This window comes from Numida meleagris, chromosome 18 (genome assembly GCF_002078875.1).
Source record: "Numida meleagris isolate 19003 breed g44 Domestic line chromosome 18, NumMel1.0, whole genome shotgun sequence".
In the NCBI taxonomy this organism is placed as follows: domain Eukaryota; kingdom Metazoa; phylum Chordata; class Aves; order Galliformes; family Numididae; genus Numida; species Numida meleagris.
This window is the reverse complement of record NC_034426.1, coordinates 9,454,740-9,475,927: the sequence shown is the minus strand read 5'-3', so window position 1 is coordinate 9,475,927 and position 21,188 is coordinate 9,454,740. Positions and strand designations below refer to the sequence as shown.

Below are 21,188 nucleotides of genomic sequence, written 5' to 3'. Positions count from 1 at the left end.
CCCGCCCCCATGCGGGGCGCGCGCCCGACACCCGCCCGCAGCCAATCGGACCCGGCCCACCAGGCTCCGCGAGAGCCGCCCCCACCCAATCACCGAGCGGGACCCAGCTCGGCCGGCCCATAGGACTCGGCCGCTGCAGAGACTCCCTGACTCAGTCCCGCCCCCTTGACCCCCGCCGCCCAATCACCGCGCGCCTCCGCGCCCAGAGCTAGCGAGACCCCGCGAGATTCCCTCACCTCACACAACCCTCACCTCGGGCGGCCCCGCCTTCTTCACCTTTCCTGCCAATCACGCGGCGCCGCTCCGGCCTACCGGCCAATCGAGTCTCCCCCCAGGTCGATTCCCGCCCCCGAGACCCGCATTTTACCCAATCGCAGAGCCCTATCCGATCCAATTAGCCAATGAGGGGAAACGAGAGCCCGAAAAGGGGTTACTGGGCCAATGGTGCTTGGAGCCCGGGCGCCGGCCTGATTGGCAGCTCTCCTCACGAGTGCGGGGCGGTGGCGGCCGGTATTCTTCGAATCGCTGCGCGAGGCTCCGCGTGACGGGTGAGGAAGTCTCCGGTGCGCCCGTCCGCAAGCGGGCAGCCGGCCAATGGGAGGCGGGAAGCGGGTGACGAGCGGCGGGAGGGGCCAATGGCGCTGCCGGGGCGGGGTGAGGTGAGGACGCGGAGGTCGCTGAGGCGGGCGGCGGAGAGCGTGTCCGGCTGAGGGCCGGGAGCTGCCCTTGGCGGGGCGCTCTGAGGCGGCAGCGGCCTCCGAGCTGCGCGGTCCGGTGGGGGGCGCGGGAACCCCGCTGCCCTGAGGTGATTCCCGCCTCGCTCCGCTGGCCGGCAGGTGATTGCCACCGCCCCGGCTCCAAAGGAGCTCGCTGAGCTCAGCGGGAACGCGGGCTGGCCTCGGGGCGCGCGGGGTGGCGTTGCCTCAGGTGCAGCTGGCCGAGGCAGGTGCAGCGGGTTCACGGCCGAGCTGCCCGCCCGGGGAGCTCGTGCTGGCGCTGTGCGCTCCGAGCCCTGTGCGCGAGCCTCGCTCGGCTCCGCGCGGGGCCGCGGTGCACGGAGCGCTTCTGGTTGCTGCTTGCAGTTCACTTAGCGTGGTCTGCGCGCGTGGGGGAGGCGGTGTAGTTCGTCAGAGCCTTTTGTCCTGAAACAGTCTGTCAGGAATTAAGATTCCTTGTTAGCTCCCTGCTGCGTTTTTCAGATGTTACGAGGTAATATTCTGCTCTGGAATTACTATGTAGTTTTGCTATCACGTTTATTTTTTAAAGCACATACTTCGCTTACAAGTTTACTTGGAGAAAAAAACAGGAAGGGTTCGTTTACAACTGCGTTATAATTGCAGGGTCTGGGCAGAGGAAATGCCAGTTGAAACTCATGTTACCGTGCTGTATCTTTGTCCAAATTACTTTGAAAGGCTATTTTAAAAAAATAATGCACGGGATATTAAAAAATAATACCACAGGAAAATTTCTGAGAATGTTTTGTTTATTGATGCTCCTTTTTTCATTATCGTTAAGCATCAACAAACTCCAGTTTTTGCATGGATGCTAGCAGCTCTCAAAGAATTGAGAGGGGGGGAAATGTAACCAGTTGTACCAGCTCTGACTGCCTTCAGTGCTTATTTATCTGCTGCCTCTGTGTGGTCCAGGGCAACTCCTAGCCTGCTGTTTGTTGAGCAGGGCTGGTTGCCTGAACCAGAATGCTCTATCCAGCATGAAGACTTTCTTCCCTACACCTCTAGTTCCTGACTTCCTCTTGGTTAGTGAATTCGATCCATGTTGACTTCTTAGTTAGACATCAGCAAATAGATGTCTTGCCCTTGAAATACTTAAAAACTGTTATTGGGCACTGTCTTGTAGATTAATTTTTATCAGAAAGAGCAAAAGAAGTGAGCTGGATTGCAGTCCTGGCATTGCTAGTGATTCTTCTGGCAGCCTTTCACTGGGTTACTACAAGCCATATTTTTCTATTTTCCATGTGTATAAAGTGTAACTAAAGTGTGAGACATACTTTCTTTTTCGTTCAACTAAATGCCATAACTACACTGGCCTTTTTATTTGCCCTTTGAAATTGAACCAGCTCTTTTCAGTGAGGTAGAGGACTGGTGAGATAGCAGCTGAAGGGATACACTTATCTTACATGTCCATATGGAGTCAAGTCAGATGCCAGTGTTGAAGGACCCACCCTCGCAGCATATCATCCTTCTGCGCTGAGCTTATAAACCCTTTTATTGGCATCCTTGGCCTCTGCCTTACTATTGAAGGCAAGGGGGAACAAGATCGAAGCTGGCTTATGCTGAAATATATTTAAGGAAATGTGGGATTTGCAGACATACCAAGTGCTCAATTTCTAATAGGCCTCTTGTTTCCTCAGTATGGTCCTGAGATGGAAACCTGTTACCTGAAATAGTGTAGCATGTTAGTTGTATAAATCACACCTCCTTAGAACACAGCTGCAGGATGAATGCATGATGTACTGCTGTAAGTTCCTTCCTTGTTGCTTCATGTCTTAGTACGAGAAGCTTTAAGTCTGCTGAAAGGAGCTTGCTAGAGCTGTTACATAGCTTTGAGCAGGAGTGCTTTGCAAGCAGTCCATTGAGTGTGAGCTGGCAAAATCTAATAGCGGTTACTTGGACTGGGCAGGTAGAAACACTGCTCTAGATTCTGCCAGAGCCCAGTTTGATTGCAACTCATTTGCCATCCTCAGTGATGCATGGAGATACGTGATTGGTGACTGCTGCTGATGAAACACGACAGATCAATTCTAATTTTTTACTGGTGAAGACAGTTATTCATGGGGACATGCATCTGTCTCTTGCTATTTTATTCATAGTAAGAGGACTGTAAAGCAGTTGCAAGTCTGCTTTTTTGACTTTTGAGTATCAAACACTGTACAGTAGTGTATCTGAATTTGTCAGACATCTAGCTAAACCCATTTAAACTGCATGTAAAAGTAAATACCGTAGTCTAGAAGCACAGAGGACAGCCTTGTCTCTTCCTGAAAATCTATTGTATCAAGTTCAGTATTTCCTTCTGACTCTTGGGAGATTTACTCTCCCCTTGAATTTGCCACTTGCCTTGCAGAGGTATAATCTTTTTGACAGCGCTCTGCATAAGGCTAAGTGGTGGAAGACAATGTGTAATCATCCCTATTTTATTTCTTTCATGTTCCTCAGCAGTGTGTTAACCTTAAAATTCTCCATGAAAGATGGCATTGCTGTGTATAAAATGCTATAATCCAGCTTCAGACGTAGGCTTTGGTGGTTTTTGTGCCATGGGAACTAGGTGTGAAAATAGGCCTTTAAATGATAGAATGGTACTTCTTGATTTCGTGGCTCAGTATTGTACATAAATGTCCTTCAGCATGCGTGTGCAGTTTTTTCTTGTGACAATATAATGCAGGAAAAGTGAAATTAAAGGGAACAAAGCATAATTAAATGCTTGCATAGATTTCTGTGATGCACAAAAGGGTGCTCTGAGCTGCACTATTGATAATTTATTGTGTGGGTGTTTGACAAGCCCACACGTACCTCAGTGTACAACTCTGCAGATGCATTCCTCAGCGTTCTGCAGCACTGTTAATATTTTATTCATAAATCCTACTACTGAAACCATAAAGCGTCATCAACAGCATTAGTGCCTGTGAATTTGAGGGGTTTTGCCTAGCCATAAATATTTTGCTGTAAACTAGTTATGGTTCTAACATACAAAGGGATAATTAATACATGCAAGGCATCTATAGATTTAGAATTTGTTGTCTATTAGTCTTTTCCTTTGAAGAACGATTTTCCAAAATTTTCATCTTTAAAACCTTTTGTCTCTTTATAAAACAGAAAATAAATTTACCTGTTAATAAGGCACAAGGGGGAAAAGAGTATTTTGTTGTGACTTTGATTAAGTTTGCCTTATTTTATGAAGGTGTCAGTACCTTTATCTAGAAGATAACAAGGTTCTGCTTGTGTTGTCGAATGGGGAACAAATTCTTGATCTGTTCTAGGTAACACATAATTACTAAGAGGCTGGGGGAAAAGAAATCAATAGGTTAGTTTATCAGAAAGGTGTGTTGATCAAAATGAGCATCGCCTTCACCTTTAAAGCAGCAGTGTGGCAACTTTGGCCCATCAGCCCCATTCATGGCTCTTGCAGCTTCGTTTTTGTGGTGGTCATATTGCAGTGACGGCTTTGTTCCGAGTTTGTACACTATGTGGTATATGCAAGTATGATAGTCACGATTTAGTGCCGGGGCTTGAATTCATCCCAAAGACTGTCAGCTCCAAAGCACTGAACTCCATACCCTCTAGTGTTTTCTAACTGAAACTATTTTTGTTACGCTTTTCTGGAGGAGTAACTAAATCCTTTGCTCAGCCACAGTGCTTAAACATGATCTTGGCTTTAACTGGAAGTGCTCAGGTGCTGAAAGTCAGTATATAATAATTTGGCATTTAAAGATACAGGTCTAATTGTTTATTGTTCTTTCTGTCTCATTTCTATTCTTGCTGCTAAGCACCAGTTATAGGTGGACGAGGGGAGATCTTTAATCCTCCGTAGATTTTTGGAGAAACTGACAGTTCTGCAGTTCTCTGTTCTCCATTTCTTTGCACCAGCAATGACCCTGCTGCTCTTTGTCACCAGTGTTTCTTTTTATCACTCTCCTGGCAGCTGCTCTTGCTCCATTTTGATGTTGGAACAACAAATGAACTCCCTCTGAAGCTAATGTCATGCCAGCAGATTTTGAAGCAGCAAGAAAATCATCTCTGTCTCTGAAGACAGAACTGGAGACCTTTGTGAATGAGCTATGTTCCTAAAATAGCTCTGCAGCATGTTATCCCCAGAAGGTGAAGAAGTTAAAGCATCATGACATACCACTTATATTGTGTGAGCAAGATCCCTGAATAGTGGGGTGAGGAGAGGAGTGGGTTTCTTCCTTCTCATCCAAGTTGAAGTAATCACAATAAGTTTAGTATCTAAGTGCTTTGTTTCTGCAATGTCTTTTTCTTAGGAGGGGTAGAGGAGGAAGAGGCTAAGACACCAGTAATTAAAATAAATTGAATTATTTAGATTGTAGGTTTAATCAGTGAAGAAAATAACACTGCTGTGGTGGTGTTTTTTCGGAATGCCATCCTTCAGAGACCCAGCTAGCTTTTGTTCTGTCACTGATTCCAGTGACATCAAATTGAATGAACCAGTTGAATTGACCCAAATTGACTGTATGCATCTTGCTAAGCATTTTGTTCACAACATCATGGCTAACAGGTATGATTATTTCTCATCCTTCATTCAGTTACACTGAAGCAAAGCATGTGCTAAAACTTGCTTTGTCAGAATAACTGTGTTTTGACCCAGTGCTCTACAGATTAGATTCAGTGAAGTCTTGGGTGGGAGATAAAACCTTTAGGCTGTTAAGTTCTTGCAAATGATGCGTCAGTAAATATCAGTTAATTTTATTTGCTTTAGCTTTGTAATGATAACACAAAGTCCAGCCTCTTCCATTTCTTTGGTTTTTTTTCCTCATTTCAAGTCAGCAGAGCTTCTTAGAGCTTGTTTGTATAGTGACTAATCTTTTCTAGCGTAATAGCTCATAAATCAATCCTTCACCGTGTCAGAGTGCCTTGAGTGTTGTAATAGACCATGTTCATTCAGTATCAAAAAAAGAGCAATGCATTATGGAAACACTCATAAACAATAATTTTTAAATTGAGGTCTTTGCAGCAGGCACACCTATCCATTACAGCAGGGCAATTTTGAGAATGCATCTTAAATGCTGTTTTTCACTAAGGTACAGAGAAGTGATTATTCCCTGTGGTCTTGCCAGTTTTACTATATTTGTTTGTCATACACAGTCAAGATGGGAATTCATGAAAGACCAAAACATCTAGAAACTAACAGGACACAACAAACTTGCAGCCTTGTTCGTTGCAATGTCTCACCTCAGCATTGTCTTCAGAGTTTGACTCCTGTAAACTGGGATAATGTAATGCTAATTAAACTTGTTTGCATGGGAGATGTTGTAATTGGTGCAACTTGAAGCCTGTGCTTTTGTTTGATCATTACAGATATGGAAAAACAAATTTCAGGTTGACTCCTAACTTGCCTGTATATCTGACAGCAGACTTTGGCCTGTAATGTTAATTTGAAATGGACTGTGTGAAGCCAAATCCTTAGTTCATAAAATCAAAGGATTTATACAGCATCAGACTTCTCACATCTCCCTCACATAAGCTTTTCTGAATCACTTCTGTTAAGCAGTTGGTTGTTAGGTTCCCGTTCTGTAGTATCAGAGCACTTGGATGCTATCAGTGACAGCTCTGTTCACTAAATGACTGCTGAGCCTTCACACACTGAACTTCTGCCCTTGCCTGGAAGCCTTGTCAGTGGGTTTCACTGCGTACATTTGTGCAGATGTATATTTCTGGGTTTTTCTGTGCCTGCTGTATGTGAGGAGGCCAAGAGCTAAGTATGCATCAGTTAGTTGCATTTTATATTCTACAGCCACTATGCTGGCATCACTCACATCCCTGATGCCTTTCCAACTCAACGTCGCTGATTAGGTTTAAGAAAGTGGAATGTAGCTAAGGTGCTGTAAGGAGGCAAATGCAATCTAGCAGGAAAGCAGTGTGATTCCAAGATGGCCTGTGGATCAGGCTTCATTTAGTCTCTCCCTTACACAGAGGAAGGTTATTTAAAATTAGTATGCATTTAATTTTGTTGTTGGTTTTTATTAGCACCGATCTTTGTGCATCTTTTCTACCAGCCTCTTGCCATACAAGCTGATGTAGCAGGACATGGAGCTTTTCATAGTTTCATTCCAAGTAGTGCCATAGGTTCTCATGAATTGCTCTGGGTTTATACCCATTTGCAGAAGTAAATGACAGTATAACATATCATCTTGAAGAATCTGCAGGCAGCCATCTTAGAAATCTCTGTTTCTTCCCACTGTTGCTTAAGACAAAACAAATTTCGTATAATTAGTAGTGAAGGAAAATTGTAAGGACAGAATCATGCAGGAATCTCATTAAAATGTAAATGCTGAAATAACCCAGTGATTGGGTGTTGATTCTGTCCTCGCCCCCTCACTCCTCTTAGGAGCTGCTTTGTATTAAAAGTAACGTGTCTGCAGGAAGATGCTCCAACATCTGTTATTGCTGAAATGAAATGATTTGCTTGTTTTTTCTTTCCGTATTCTTCCAACATCTGCATGTGTAGATCTCCTGTATGTTAATAATTTCTAGTACTGATTGCTCATTTGCAGGAAAAAAATGCATTGAAGTGTATGAAGAGCTATCTTTGCCTAGGTGGGAAATGTTTTGGTGTGGAATTCTGTCTTGCCGTTCGTTTTCATTAGATGTTAAGTGAGTGTTCACCGTGAAAAGGAATGCTCTTGAAGTTTATGGGCTATGGCCTCTCTGTCTTCTGAAATGTCTGTGTCACCTTACATCACTAGAACCATGCAGATAACTTGCCTGATTTCCCATTCCTGGAGTGTTTGCAGGCAAATAATCACTTTTTCAATCTGGAATTCTTAAAAAAAAAAAACAAAAAAAAACTTTATTTTTGTTGGGACTTTGAATTTTGACATTACAGATTGATCCAAGAAATGGATTATAGGTGTATCTTGCTGACTGCTGGTGTTTTCCATCACTCTTTCTGTGGTTATTCTGCTAAGCTGGTATTTCTTTGTTTTCTCTTTTAGACGATTGCTCAAGTATTTATAGTTGCATGAACTGATTTTTTTAAAAATATAATATACTTATGAATGTGACCTGAAGTATTACTTTCTCAGTATTTGTACTAGAAAATTAAACAGCACAAAGGTTCATCGTAAGCAATTAGAAAATACTGAAGATTTAAGGATATTTAGAAATCTTCTCTGATCTTTAATTATCATGTGATTAATTCTGTCTTCCGGTCTTGAAACTAAATTGAAATTGGGAAGCACATGCTTAAATCATCCATATCCTGGAAAATACTTGAGCTTAATTTTAAGTATGTACATAAGTTACATTAGTTCAATGACTCATAACTACTTGCTTGAATCTTGTGCAGTGTCAGACTGACTAAATAAACAAGGGTTGTAATGTAAATACTACAGTAAATAAGATAAATATGGGTGTCTGGTTTTCTGTGAATTTATCACTTATTTTGACTTACTTCTACGGACACTTTCTGGTATGAAAATAAAATCTAAAAAAGAGGAAATATTCAACTAATTTTATAATATGCTGAAATGTATTAAGTTACATGAAAGAATCCATATTATAGTAATCCTGCATATATACGGGAAACGAGTACCAAGCGTGCATGGCAGATGGTTTCAAAGGAAATCCTCGAGAGCTAGGATTAAAAAGCAATTTTCAGCAAGTTTAAAATGGGTCTCCATATTTGGGTCACAGATATTAACTCTTTCATCACAAACAAATGAGAGAGGAGTCTTGTAGCATTGTTATGGAAATGTTTCTCTCAACTAAAGCTGACCAATATGCAATACCAAAGGAAGAAATGAGAACGTTGATTCTGTTTGTAGCCCTGCTGTTCTAGCCAGGGTGGGAGTTGCAGTGTACGGAGAGGATGGTATGCTGCAAGTTAATGGGTCTCACCACTTGGTTAACGATCACTGGTAACCTGATTGAAAACAATGTGTTTGTGGCTCCTCCAGTTCTTGTCTACCCACCCACACAGATTCAAACAAAGAGAACTTTGCAGAATAAAATGCTCGTGGAGAGTGGTCTTTTCGTTGTTTGGAAGTTGGAATTTTCAGAGAAACCTGAGGTATAAAGATTAAGGTACCTAAATGCTATTTTGTTTCAGATTTCTGAGCTCTGTTCCTGCCACTGCCAACTTATATTCATTTTATTGGTCTTTACATCAGAAGTCTGTATTTTTATGCCTCAGACACATGTAGATAATCCTGTTCCTTTCTTCTACCCGTCTTTTCATTGAAACTTTCTGGTATATCGCTTTTGGTGTGTTTAAAAAATGCCTGTTTCCGTGCAACAAACTTATGCTTATTTTGTTAGGATTTTTTATAAAATTGCAATTCAGCATTCTATTTTTTGTTTGATTTTATGATAAATAAGAAATTGAACGGCAATGCAAGAATGTCTTATTCAGCCATAAGTAACAGTGAACGTGGGCTGTGAGGTTTTGCTTGGAAGTATGTCTGCTTACAAGTTACAAGCAAGCCCATGTTTTCTCCGACGTTGTTTTAGGGGGGCACACTATTTACTTTTAAAAATAAGCTCTAACCTTGCTTATATTCTTATGTAAATAGTACCATGCAAACGTTATTCTAGGCTGCAGCTTCTCACATTAGAGTTTCCAGGACTAGTGTATCCAGGAATATTATCAATATCATGCATAAAAATGAGTGCAGTTTGGCTTTGGTTTCTGAGATCAAGAGAAGCCATTGGGTCTGTAGCTGGTATAAATAGCACAGCAAGTTGGGGATTATTGGCTTTAGCCAACTTACACCAGCTAGTAAACATGTTAGGAATGTAATTCACACATCAGTGCTCCTTTATACGCTTCTCACAGTGTAAAGGGAAGTTATCTGACATGGGCTAAATTCTTTTAAAGACTCCTGTGTTTCCGAGGCAAAAATTCAAGATGAACTCTTAAATAATGTCTATCACTAAATAATGACATGCAGGAACTGCTATTAGTTTGTGTTCTCAAGCTAAATGGGGTGTATTTTGAATAGATTTGCTCAGCTTTCTCAGCAGAGGTGTCTGATGCTCTGCTAAGTGAATTATAGAATTAATTGCTGGTTTAAATTTCGGCCCATGGAGAAGTTAATTGGGTTGCTCTTTGGCTATTATATTAGCCACATGTTAACAGCAAAGGACAATATACTTCTGAAAGGGCATCATAAATGTCCTAGTGGGATAACTAACTGCAGATATATCTACGAACTGTTAATTAATGCTGCTAAATAATAGGTGTTTTCTTCAGGACTGATCAAATGTATCAAAGGTCCTATCTGCTCTTTAGAAAATTCGGATGATGATGATGAAAGTGATACTATACAGAACTTGCCAGTGCTAAGCTCTTCCACCAAAACTAGAAAGCCTCAGTTGTCTCGTGATTGTTTTTTTTAACTGAATTTGAATCTGCTCTCCTAGGTATTTTCCAGCATTTCCTATGAGAAATTTCTGTATACATCTTGATATGGCAAGACTCAGCTTCATACGACCTTACCAGGTGCTTTTATTTTAGCACAATCAGTGTTTCAGATGATTATTCCTGCAAAAAATAAATTTAGTCTTTTTTTTTTATAAGTTGCCCTGGACTGCTTGGAGGCAATAGGTAAAAAAGCAGTCAGACTGAAGGCTGTCTGAGCTGGTACAACTGGTTACTCCCTCCCCCCAGTTCTTTGAGGCCTACTAACATCCATGCAAAAACTGGAGTTTGTTGATGCTTGATGACTCGAGATGGAAACTGAGCATAAAGATGTGTGTATTCTAGGCCTTAGCTGCTAATAGAGCATCTCCTATGGTCGTAACTCAAGTGCAAGTTCTAATGCTTTTATTCTTGGAACGACTGTGTCCAATTTGTGCCTAAATTCAGTATCCCAAGCTGTTGTCAGCCATTATGTGGCCACATTATGATATTAACTGAAAAGATTCTGGATTTTTTGCCCCATATCAAAAGTCACTTTGATCAAAATTCTGTAAACGCAGCTCAGAATTTTGACTTAGATTTTTCAAAACCTGCTATCCTTCAGAGGAAGTCATTCAGATCAACTCAGGTTCTGCTGTCACTGGTATCTTCCACGGCATTGGTTTCAAGTTGCTTTTTGCATGTTTGTGAGGTAGCAGATGATCTGAGCCATTTGTCTTTAGTTAATCATTAGAATCCATTCTCTTTACTTCAACAAGCTTACATCAACTTCTAAATAAGGAATTAGCGTTGATTTTAGTGAATTAGTCTACTTGATTCACTTTGCTCACTGTGCAATCAAGAATTTGATAAAGCAGGATTTTCTTGCACAGGGTCAAATGTCCATCCACGATGGAAGGAGGAGTAAGCTAATGTAGATAACCAAAATTTGTAAAGGTTCCTGGGGGGAGGAGGTGGGAAAGAGTCCTGAGTTCTCCTGTTAGGGCTAAATGTGAGTCATCCAGAACTAACAGTGAGGTGCAACTCTAAAGCAGTATGTCATGCTGTTAAAATGTTTAAAACTAGTATGAAAGGGAAAAATATCAGATGCTGTTTGGTAGAGCTGTATATATGTTCTACACTATGTTTGTTGTGAATCTCTTGTTTTCAATTAAAATAGTAACTGTCAAGGAAGATAATTCTAGTTCTTTGCAGCCTTCTGGAAGCTAATTCCTAGCAGCAGAGGTTGGTTGTGTAAGCAGGGTATTCAGGAACTTGTTCCTGCGCCCCTTCCTTCAGAAGAGTACTTGAGCATTTTGAGTTGGGATAGCAGCGCTATGTCAATGGGAATGGAAGGCCAAATAACCTGGTAGTAGTTCTTCAGTTTTACCCTGTAGTTGCTAGGGTATCCTAATGTTGATAAATGCACTTTCCAAAGCAGCGTTGTGCTCTTACAAATATGTAATTCTCTATGAAATTGTCTTTTTTCCAGAGTTCTGAGTACTGGAGACTATGGTTCTTTAAAATAGTTAAATACTTTCTTACCTGCAGAAGCTCTTAATGGGAAATAACAATGGTTTGGTTCCGCTGAGTGCTTCGGAATTACTCTACTTACATTTTGCAGTGTATATTTATTAAAAAATGTTTTGAGTAGATTACTGAAAGCAATAACCTATTCACGTCAAGGCTGTGAGTTCACTTAATGTAACTAGTTAGATGAAAGTGAAATCTTACATGCTGATAAATGTGAAATTTGTGCTTTAGATGGGCTTCTCTGCTCTTCTTATTGACGCTACTTTAAGTAGCGAGTTGGGGAAAACCAGATAATGGAAATTGATTCTTCTCTGCAGGTCTCGCTTACTGTTGGGCTTCGGCAGACCTAATCTGTGAAGATAATTAAGGTTCTTCTGCTCTGAATGCTGTAAGTGATTATTTTTTTTTTCTTTGGTTTTATGGAAATCACTAAGAACCCATTCACTCCACGTAGGGAAAAAGGTGAAAATGCCAAATCACAAACAAATGATGAAAATGAAGTTGATGCAGATCAGTTAAGACTGCACATGTTTGCAGGAATGATTTCCAGACCACATTTTATGGTCAGGAACACTCCTCTTTCCCCTCTAGCCATGCTGACAAAGGCAGTAGTGGAATCCTAATTTCATATTGTCAGTGAAGATGCCAAAGTAAACAATATTTTGATAGATTAGTAATTTGAGTGTGGTAGAGGGAATGTGCTGTTTCTGTGTATATTGTATTTGATAGAGAATGAACACCTGAAGAATTGGTATAGTGTCTTAGCCAGAAAATCCTTGTTGAGAAATCAGAGGGGTGATAAAACTCAAGTGGAATAACTGTTATTGTTAATGATGCAGGGTGATGGCCCTAGATGTTGTTTAGCAAAAGTTTGAGTTTTGGGTGATGAGATAACATAGTAGGAGACATTTAAAATAGTAGGATCAGCAGAGAGCTGTATTGTAAGTAAGTTATACATTATGTTAATGATGTGTATTATTTCTACGGGAGTATCTTTAACACAGTTGCTATTCTTGCACCAAAGAAGACATGCAAAGATATCTTCTTACCCCCCAATTTTCCCCCCCCCCAAATCCGTAAGAATTTTCTGACTTGCAGAACAAAGAAGTTGGAACTAATTACATAGCCAACACCTGCACCTGGCTCAGTTATTAAGAGAATATTTGGCATGGATGCTAAAATATTTTCTGACAAGAGAGCCTTGCCGATACATTTCCTCAGGGATGAAGATAGTCTCCTCATTTTTGGTTCATTAAAGCCATTTCCTTGATCAGTTAGTCAAAGTCTTGTTGGGAAGGAAAATATTTTTGCTTTTTAAATATAAAAATTTAGTTAACGGCTCATCAGGCTATTTGTAACCAGCCATGTCAAAGGTTATGATAGTGTATCACTTCAGTTCCAATGGCAGACGCATCGCATATGGATTGCCATTTTGATGGCTTTGAATGGTAATCTGACCCATAAAAACTGAAGCATAATATGCAAACTGATTTTTCTGGCCTGCCTTATTCTTGATGCCATCTGTGTTGGGATGGAAATGAGCCTGCTCAAAATGTGGCTTGCCAGTTTTAAGTAGAGTGATAGTGCCAGTCACAGATGGATTTAAAAGAATAGCCTCATGTAAACAAGAAAAGAAGGAAGATTCTCGTGAAAGCACTTTAAAGCATATTGTGTCTGTTAAATCCTGTGGCCTATGGAACATCTATCAGACTTTTCTGGGAATTCTTAATGGGGACTATGTAACCTCAAGTGTCTTTTAAAATAAAGAAATAATCCTTAGCTTCCAAATGTTGCTCTTCTACCACTGTTGCCTTCAATTGTCAAGTATATGCAGTGTATCCATGCAACAAAATTGATTACAGTATATTATTTTGTAAGGTTTGTAGAAATGTGTTCTTAATTTGTCGTGTGAATCCTGCTGAATTCCTTGCATTTGGTGTGCTGGGCCACCATTTCTGAGTTCTTGTCCATGACAGTTAACCAAGGTCTATCTTGCAGGTGAAGGTGAGTACCTATCTTTCTGCAGTATCTGTACTCAAAGCCTAAGGTGTTAAGCTCCTAGTTTTCACTATAGTCAATGAGATCTGTCTTTGCTCAGTTTAAGAGCCTGAGCTTTGAAGTTTAATTTGATGACCTTGTCTTAGGTGAAACCACAAGTGTATCTTGGTACTATTTATAATACAGAAATATATTAAATTATTTTCACTGGTTACAAATATAGTCTGCATAAATCTCCTTTTTTATCCTTTTTAAAATAGATTACATTGTTTGAGCTACCATACCCTTTTGCAGTAGGGAAGCATGCAAAAGAAGGCACTCATCAGTGATGCCATGTTCTTGACACTTGAACATCCCTCAAGTCCTCTTTAAGTCTTTTATTTCTAGGTTAAATAAACACCAATTTCAGTGATGTTTTATCTACGCCCTTTAATTACTGCTGTGGAGAGAAAGTTTCTGCCGATGCAAATGTGTTATTTTGTCATGTCACATCAAATTGCATCAGCCTTATATTTAGGAACAGAAAGAGGGGGAGGCAGAGACAGGATGTGGCTACAAATTGAACCAAAGGGTTTTCTTCAATACAGGCTGAAAATAGACAATTGAGACACCAATGCTTTTTCAAGCAAAAATCCATGAAAGGGAAAATCAAGTCTGTGATGGCAGAAGTGAAAAGCAGGCTGAGGGTGTGAGAAGAGGGAGTTCTAGATAGAGGTGTGGGCTGGTGTCATGGACAAGCTGATGAGCTCATTTCTGCAAACACCCCTTACACTGACTGGCTGGCAAGAAGTAGCTTTAGAATTTTAGACTGTGTACAGTTATTCTACTTCCTTCTGTGCTGGCTAAGAAGTTCTAGCCCTGTTTTCTCCTGTTTGTTGCGGGGCATACCACCTGCCCTTTCCTTTGTAATTATTTCACCTTCAGAGATAATTTGGTAGAAGCTCATAGATACTTATTTACACCAGCCAAAAATTTAACTAGTGACTTTAATGTTGTTTTTAGTGCTGCAACCAGTATTTGCCCGTAGAAATCCAGGTAGAAGAATGAAATGCTCCAAATACAATTCTAATACTGGTACACTACTGATATTCCAAGTCATGTTGGGCAGAAATGCTGTTATCGCAATATATAATATTTCAGCTTGTTTCTGTTAACTACTTCCAGTAGTAACTCTCAGTTCACATTACTTTTATTGTTTTTCCTTCCCAAGGAGTTTTGGATCAGGTCTTTTGTAATTGTTCTTCTACCTTTGCCCTACTTCTGCTGTACTTTTTTAAGCTAAACTTTTCAGTGTCTAACCCAGTGTTACCAAATATGTTTCTGTTTGAAATATATAGCTCTTAAAAAAAAAAAAAAAGGAAAAAAGAAAAAAAAAACACCCTGTGTAATTAGACTTTCTTTTTTTTTTTTTCTTAGTGAGAATGAGAATAATCAGATTTGTTTGGAAATCTAAGTGGTAGAAGCCTGTATTCAGCAGAAGCTGTAATGCTTTATTTGCATTAATTTTTCTGTGCCATGAATTTTGAGTAACTCTGAGAAGATACTGGGGAGAGTTCTCACAAATACGCTTTTAAAAGTGACAGTGCTGGTGCTCAGAGTATCCGGAAAACTAGTCAGTGTTTCAGATTTGCCTATTAGGTATGTATTCCAACATGTAGTTCTACTGATAGATGAGAAAAGTGATGGACATGGAATCTTTCATTCTTAGTCCAGCAACAGGACAAAATAAAAGCAAGCCCCTACTGATAAAATAAGCGGAACAATTTTTTTTGTCTCTGTATGATGTGGGTGGGTATCAGGCTTGTCTCAGCTGGGCAAGCTATTAACAAAAATGCCAAATTAAAACTATATCCTGATAAATAGAGGAAAATTACAGTAGCTATTCAAATGAATGTAGTGCTTTTTCCCAAATACTATTTATATTCTTCAAGCAAGTAATTCTGATTCTTCAGAAAATACAGTAGCATCTTCCCCATGGAAAACGACTTCTGCCCTCTCAGAACCGGACAGAAAATGATCTATTGAAATCAAATATATGTTATACATGTGATACAACGTGCTTTGAAATGATGGGGCTGATGGGAAGCTGGCAATTAAATGCTGAAAGATCATCTGTTTGAGAAGCATCAGATCTCCTGGTGTGGATGTGATCTGTAGGCGTAGTGGCAGCACTTACCAAATTAGAAAAAATAATATTCATTTCTTACAGCTAGGCACTTGGATTCTCTTCTTGGAAGCAGTTGGTGACTTTTAGAGATAATATTTTTATTCTTGTCACCAAGGATAATAAAAATGCATTGGAAGTGTAGAAGCTTGTTTATTTACAGCATTGACAGATGTAAAAACAAGACGGTATTTCGCACTGAAGCTAGACAGGCTGAGGTACCCCACTCTTCATAACTAAATATTATCAGTGCTCCCAAACTGTAAGATATCAAATGAAGTGATGCTGTAATACGATCTCTTAATTTTGAAATATTTACAGCTGGAAAACAAACACCCATGGTGCTAAATCCGTATACCTAGTGAAGCCTGATGAAAGCAAGGCGAGGAAAGGTTTGCGCCAGGCTTTATGTACAAAACTGTGGCACATGGGTGCATGGTTGTGCTCATGGTGAGCAGGTTCACAAATGGGAAAAGGGGCACGCTACTGATGTAGCTTACAGTGTGAGAAGTAACAGGCTTATGTTTTGGACTCAGGTGCAGCATTTGGTGTTCTGCCTTATGTGACTTTTGTATTTGGTAAATGCATCCCTTCTCTGGGGCATCTGGCTAGACTGTAAATGGAAGTGTAACAGCAGTCTGGGAATGCTTCCTCCAGTAGTGAAGGGAGGAGGTGAGAGAATCCTCTACAGATTCAAGTAATACTTAAGGAGTTCTGTGTGAATGAATGCTTTGTTCTTCATTTTCAGGTTAATCTACTTCCCAGCACTTAAGACAATCATGTCAAATTTTTCTCCCTCATGATTTTTTTTTAAGCTCATGAGAAAATTAAGAATGTCTCAGCAAACTATATTTTCTTAGTAAAGAATGCAGTTCTATTGTACTTTTTTTCAAAGCAAATCATAGAAATATTAAATACAGAAACAAAGATAGTTGTTTTATAGTTGGCACGCGTATTTTCCACACTTATTCAGTTTAAAATAATAGATGAAGACTGCAGATCAAATAAAGAGTCCACAAGCTTTCTCTAGATTGTTCACGAAAAAACACCCAACTGACAACACAGCATCAAGAAAATGTTTTTAATTAGTGTCTTTAGTTAATGGAAAAGCATTGTGGCTCTCAAACATATTATTAAATCTGTATTGCTTAGATAATAGGATGGGAAAAGACACTTGCACAGAGCGCTGTGTCAGATTTATCAGGGCGTGTTTTAATTCTAGTTCACTTTCTGGATTTCACAGCTATTTGTCTAGTATTGGGATAATTTGGAAGGCTGAGTAAAGCCAGATGACTGCAATGAACTCATTTTGTCTTTGGCTCATTCTGGAAAGAAAAAAAAAATCTATTTATGGGATACTGAGTATTGTTAAGACTTCTGTTCTTCCTGTTTCTCCAACTTTCTCTGGGCCACTGTCTTTGTGCCATCACCAATAATTACATCAAATTAATTCAACATAATTGAATTAATTATTAGCACTGAAGGTTAGCACCGTGACTTCCATTGAACCAAAGCTTTTATCCCCATTTTACTGAGATTTCATGAAATGTAAGTAAATCTGAATCATGGATGAAGCCTAAGGCAGCTCCCTTTCCATAAAATGCTATTGCTGTTCTGAAGAACTATCCTGCCACATTCATTCACTCATGGATGATAATGCCCTGTCTGCAAGGGGAATGCTCTGGAATTCTGTGTCAGTACTTAAATACTTCAGAAAAAAAATACTTGAATCGCCCCGGAGCCATTCAGTCAAAATCCAGATAGAGGGAGTAATCACTAGTAGAAATTTAGATCCGTAGAGGATATTGAACCTGGTTTAGCTGATGTGTATAAAAGAGAATTAGGACATAAGTTCTAAATGAGAATCAGAGGATGATTATGATTTCTAGTCCAAGCTCTGCTATTGACTTGCTATGTGATTTTGTGCAAGCTACTTCATTTTCTGGAAGCCCAATTTCTTTTCTTGGATGTTTTCCCTTCATAGAGATCTGAGGGGCTCATGTTGTCTGTTTGTACATCCATGGTCTAGGCGTAATGGAATATTTGAGTTCTCAGCATTTGTTCTCAAGATTTTCTCCTATTCTCATTTAAACAAAGTCCATGACTTTGAAAATGGCTGACGCCTTTCTTTCACAGAGGGTAGGCAGATGGTTTTTTTCTTGGCACCGTGAAGAACTATGCTCCCGGTGGGGCCAGATCCTGTAAAGCGTGGTTGTTAAAGCCAAGGGAGCTGTGCCAGCCTGTTGATATTGCTGGAGGTCCAATTGGTGGACAGTGGAAGCTTGTTTAGAATTAACAAAACTGGCCTCTTCAGCATATGTCTGTTTTCCTTTCGAAAGTCTATGTTAAATCAGAATTGGAGAGAAACAGCAAGGACTAAGCAATATCACATCTAATCCCCTTCTCAAACAATGTTTACACCTACATTTCAAATACATTACACTAGCTAACATCTGCCTTTACTGTCAGTTGTGGATTTTCATTGCTTCTCTCCTAGTAGTGCCAAATCATGAAGCATTGGAAACAATTGTCACATAGCCCTTTCTAGAGTCAGATACTGATTTCCTGCATGATGGACTTCCTTCAAAGTTCTCTTTTTATTTCAAAAGAATACCTTGTAATTTTCTAACATAAAAAAATCTTACGTGTAGAGGTGAATGGTCCCCCAAGGAATCAGGAACTTGTAGGTCTTTCATTGTAGAACCAGAGAATCATTTGAGTTGGAAGGGACCTTAAAGGTCATCTAGTCCAACCCCCCTGCAACAAACAGGATCTTCTACTAGATCAGGTTGCTCAGAGCCTGGTCCAGCCTGATCTTGAAAAGCATCTATCAAAGCGTGGAGATTGTGCAAGTCTCACTCAGCAGCTGGCTTTGCGAGAAGCTCTCTTGTGGAATCTCACTGCAGCCAGCAGTTTGAGAATGAACCCTTGTCTCTGAGTCAAAAGCCAGTTGCTGGACTGTGCTTTTTTTTTTTTTTTTTTTTTTTTGCAACAAGCTTATTGCAAGCCAGACTTTTCCTTTTTTTTCTTATAAAACAGTTTCTCTTTAAGCTAGACTAGGCCATGGAGAGTGACAGTAAAGTTTCTGTGAGAACTTGAAATACGGCTTTAAGAACTCACAAATTCTCCTAAGATACGTTGGGGCATCTGGCCACATGATTGATTGTTGGTATGGTAACAATCCCTGATTAGTGAACTGTCAAATTAAAATCCTCCTTAAGAGGCTAAACACTCCTGGACTTGAATGTTCTGTAGTACTGCTGTTTGTAAACATTTCTCCCATCAGCGGGCACATATTTTGCTCACATTGCAGCGGGTCTAGAATTGTAGCCAGAAAGTCATTGTACTACCTGTCACAGAGAGAACCACTGTTGCTAATCTGGAGCACCTCAAAATGCAATATTTACAAGAAAGGGAGGAATGAACAGGCAGCTTTGTTTTAACACTAATGGCAACAAGATACAACTCACTTCATATTGGGCATGATCTCAAATATAAGTACTTACAAACTTGGTCAGTAAGAACTGAATTCATGTTGTCTGAACTTGTACTGAACTGTTTATGGCTGGGAAGATAAAGTTCTTACAAGACTGTGGCTTTCAGAATTTTCTTTGTGAGCTGGAAGTAATCATTGGGAAAAACAAATAGATTGAGTTGCCCCTAAATCAGGGAGATTTTTGTCTATGCCCCTATTGCTGCCTGAATTTGGCATTTGGTGAGCATGCTGCAAAGCAGATCTGTTCGATTAGTCTAAGCATGCTCATTAATTATCCAAAACTGGATAATCTGGCCCAAATGGAGGAAGCGCATTGTCTCACTGGTGTTAGATGGTAAGCCTCCATGTTTCATTTGCTGTGTTTGATGCATTGCATGTCTCTGCTTTGTGATACCAAATGACTCTGTAAGGTAAAACTCTTGTCCTGCTGCTTTGTTTGCTTGATTCATATAAGCAGTCTTCTAACCTGCATTCTGAATTGTTTGTGCAATATTTAGGTGCATCAAAGCACAACTTTTGCGGAACGAGTTTATCCAGCAATTTACCTTCTTCTCTACCCTGTCGTCGTTATATATAACTCTGATGACATGAAGATTGCTGAAGTTTGTGAATTTTAATTTTTGCTGGAAGGCAACTTCTGGTAGTGTTCAATAGCATTACGCCTAATACTGAGGCTGACAAACTGCCTGAAGCCTGTCTGACCAATAGCAATTCCTTGTCAACAGGCAGACCTTTGGGTTTTGTTGTTTTGCCGGTTTGTAATCTCCTTTATGCTGATACTCTATAATGCTACCTTTACAGCACAGGCCTGCGCCCCCAAAATGTGCTGTTGTTTAACTGTCATTTGACATTGCTTGGTGCATGCAGCAGAGAAGCAAAGCATAGAGCGGAGGAGAACAGAAATAGAAGTGAACAGAACAAGAATGTCTGGCTATCATCGTTCATGCAATAAGACATCAGAGATCATATTCAGAAAGGACAGAATCCACAATAATGACAGGCCACAGCTCGTCAGAAATCATCACGTCAAACCAGCAGATTTTAATAAAAGCTCAGCATGCTGGAGAGACGTGTTTATTACAATGCGATTTCAGCATTGTACGTGCTCACCCGTACACGAGAAAGGGTGTATCTACAGGGCAGGCCATTGCCCAGGGCTGCAAAGCATTCGGTAGCTGTGAGTGAATGTGACTTGTAGGGACAGACGTTTGCTGGTTTGCCTAAGGCAGCAGAACCCATAGAGCTAGCATTGAACACAGTGCACTGTTCATTCTCCTGTGACCTTCTAGGAAATAAAGAAAAGCTATTACAGTGCAGTAACCAGAGAAGAAGCCACTTACTTCACTGAAACAGGACAAGTCTGCTACTCTGCTGCAGGAAGCTGTAAATGTATTTAATAACTTTGTCCAAAATCTGAGGCCTGTCCCACATTTACCATGTGGGAAGCTGTGGAACGTGAGAGGGAGGACTAATGTAACCACATACAAAGCCAGAAGAGTAAGGACCCTACTGAGAAGCAGCAGTTCACTCAGGTGTTGTCCTGGACTGGTGTCAGATCTTGAGCCAAGATGTTTTGTGGTTAAAGAGGTTTCAAGAAGCCTCCAATTTTATTCTTATTTTGGCGGCTAGATTATTATTCTCTGCTCAGAAAATGTTACCATCTTGTTTTGCAGAAATACCACTTCTGGAATTTATATTCGTGCTAATAGAAGCAGGCTTAGCAAAGGCATGGCAAGTCAGGTTACAGAGCTGAGCTATGAATCTTTAATAGTAAGTTGATTGCTGATTTTTTTTTTCTTTTGGAGTCTATTATTGGGCATTTTTTTATTTTCAAGAAGAACAAATAATTTTGGCACCTTAGGTAACTGTAGAAGATATTCCAACATAAACACTGAAATCTCAAGG

The 21,188-nt window shown here is 40.2% G+C and overlaps 1 protein-coding gene across 9 annotated transcripts in view; it reads left to right on the top strand.

Annotated features, from left to right (window-relative positions):
* The window catches only part of LYRM9 (LYR motif containing 9), a 47,015-nt gene continuing 26,220 nt past the window's right edge, over positions 394-21,188 (top strand). For 2 of the 9 annotated variants that reach the window (XR_002443929.1, XM_021415343.1), the window contains exons 1-2: positions 666-1,209; positions 11,943-12,013. The gene's annotated coding sequence lies outside the window, so the exon portion shown is untranslated. The other 7 variants (XM_021415352.1, XM_021415351.1, XM_021415349.1 and 4 more) reach the window with 7 other exon arrangements.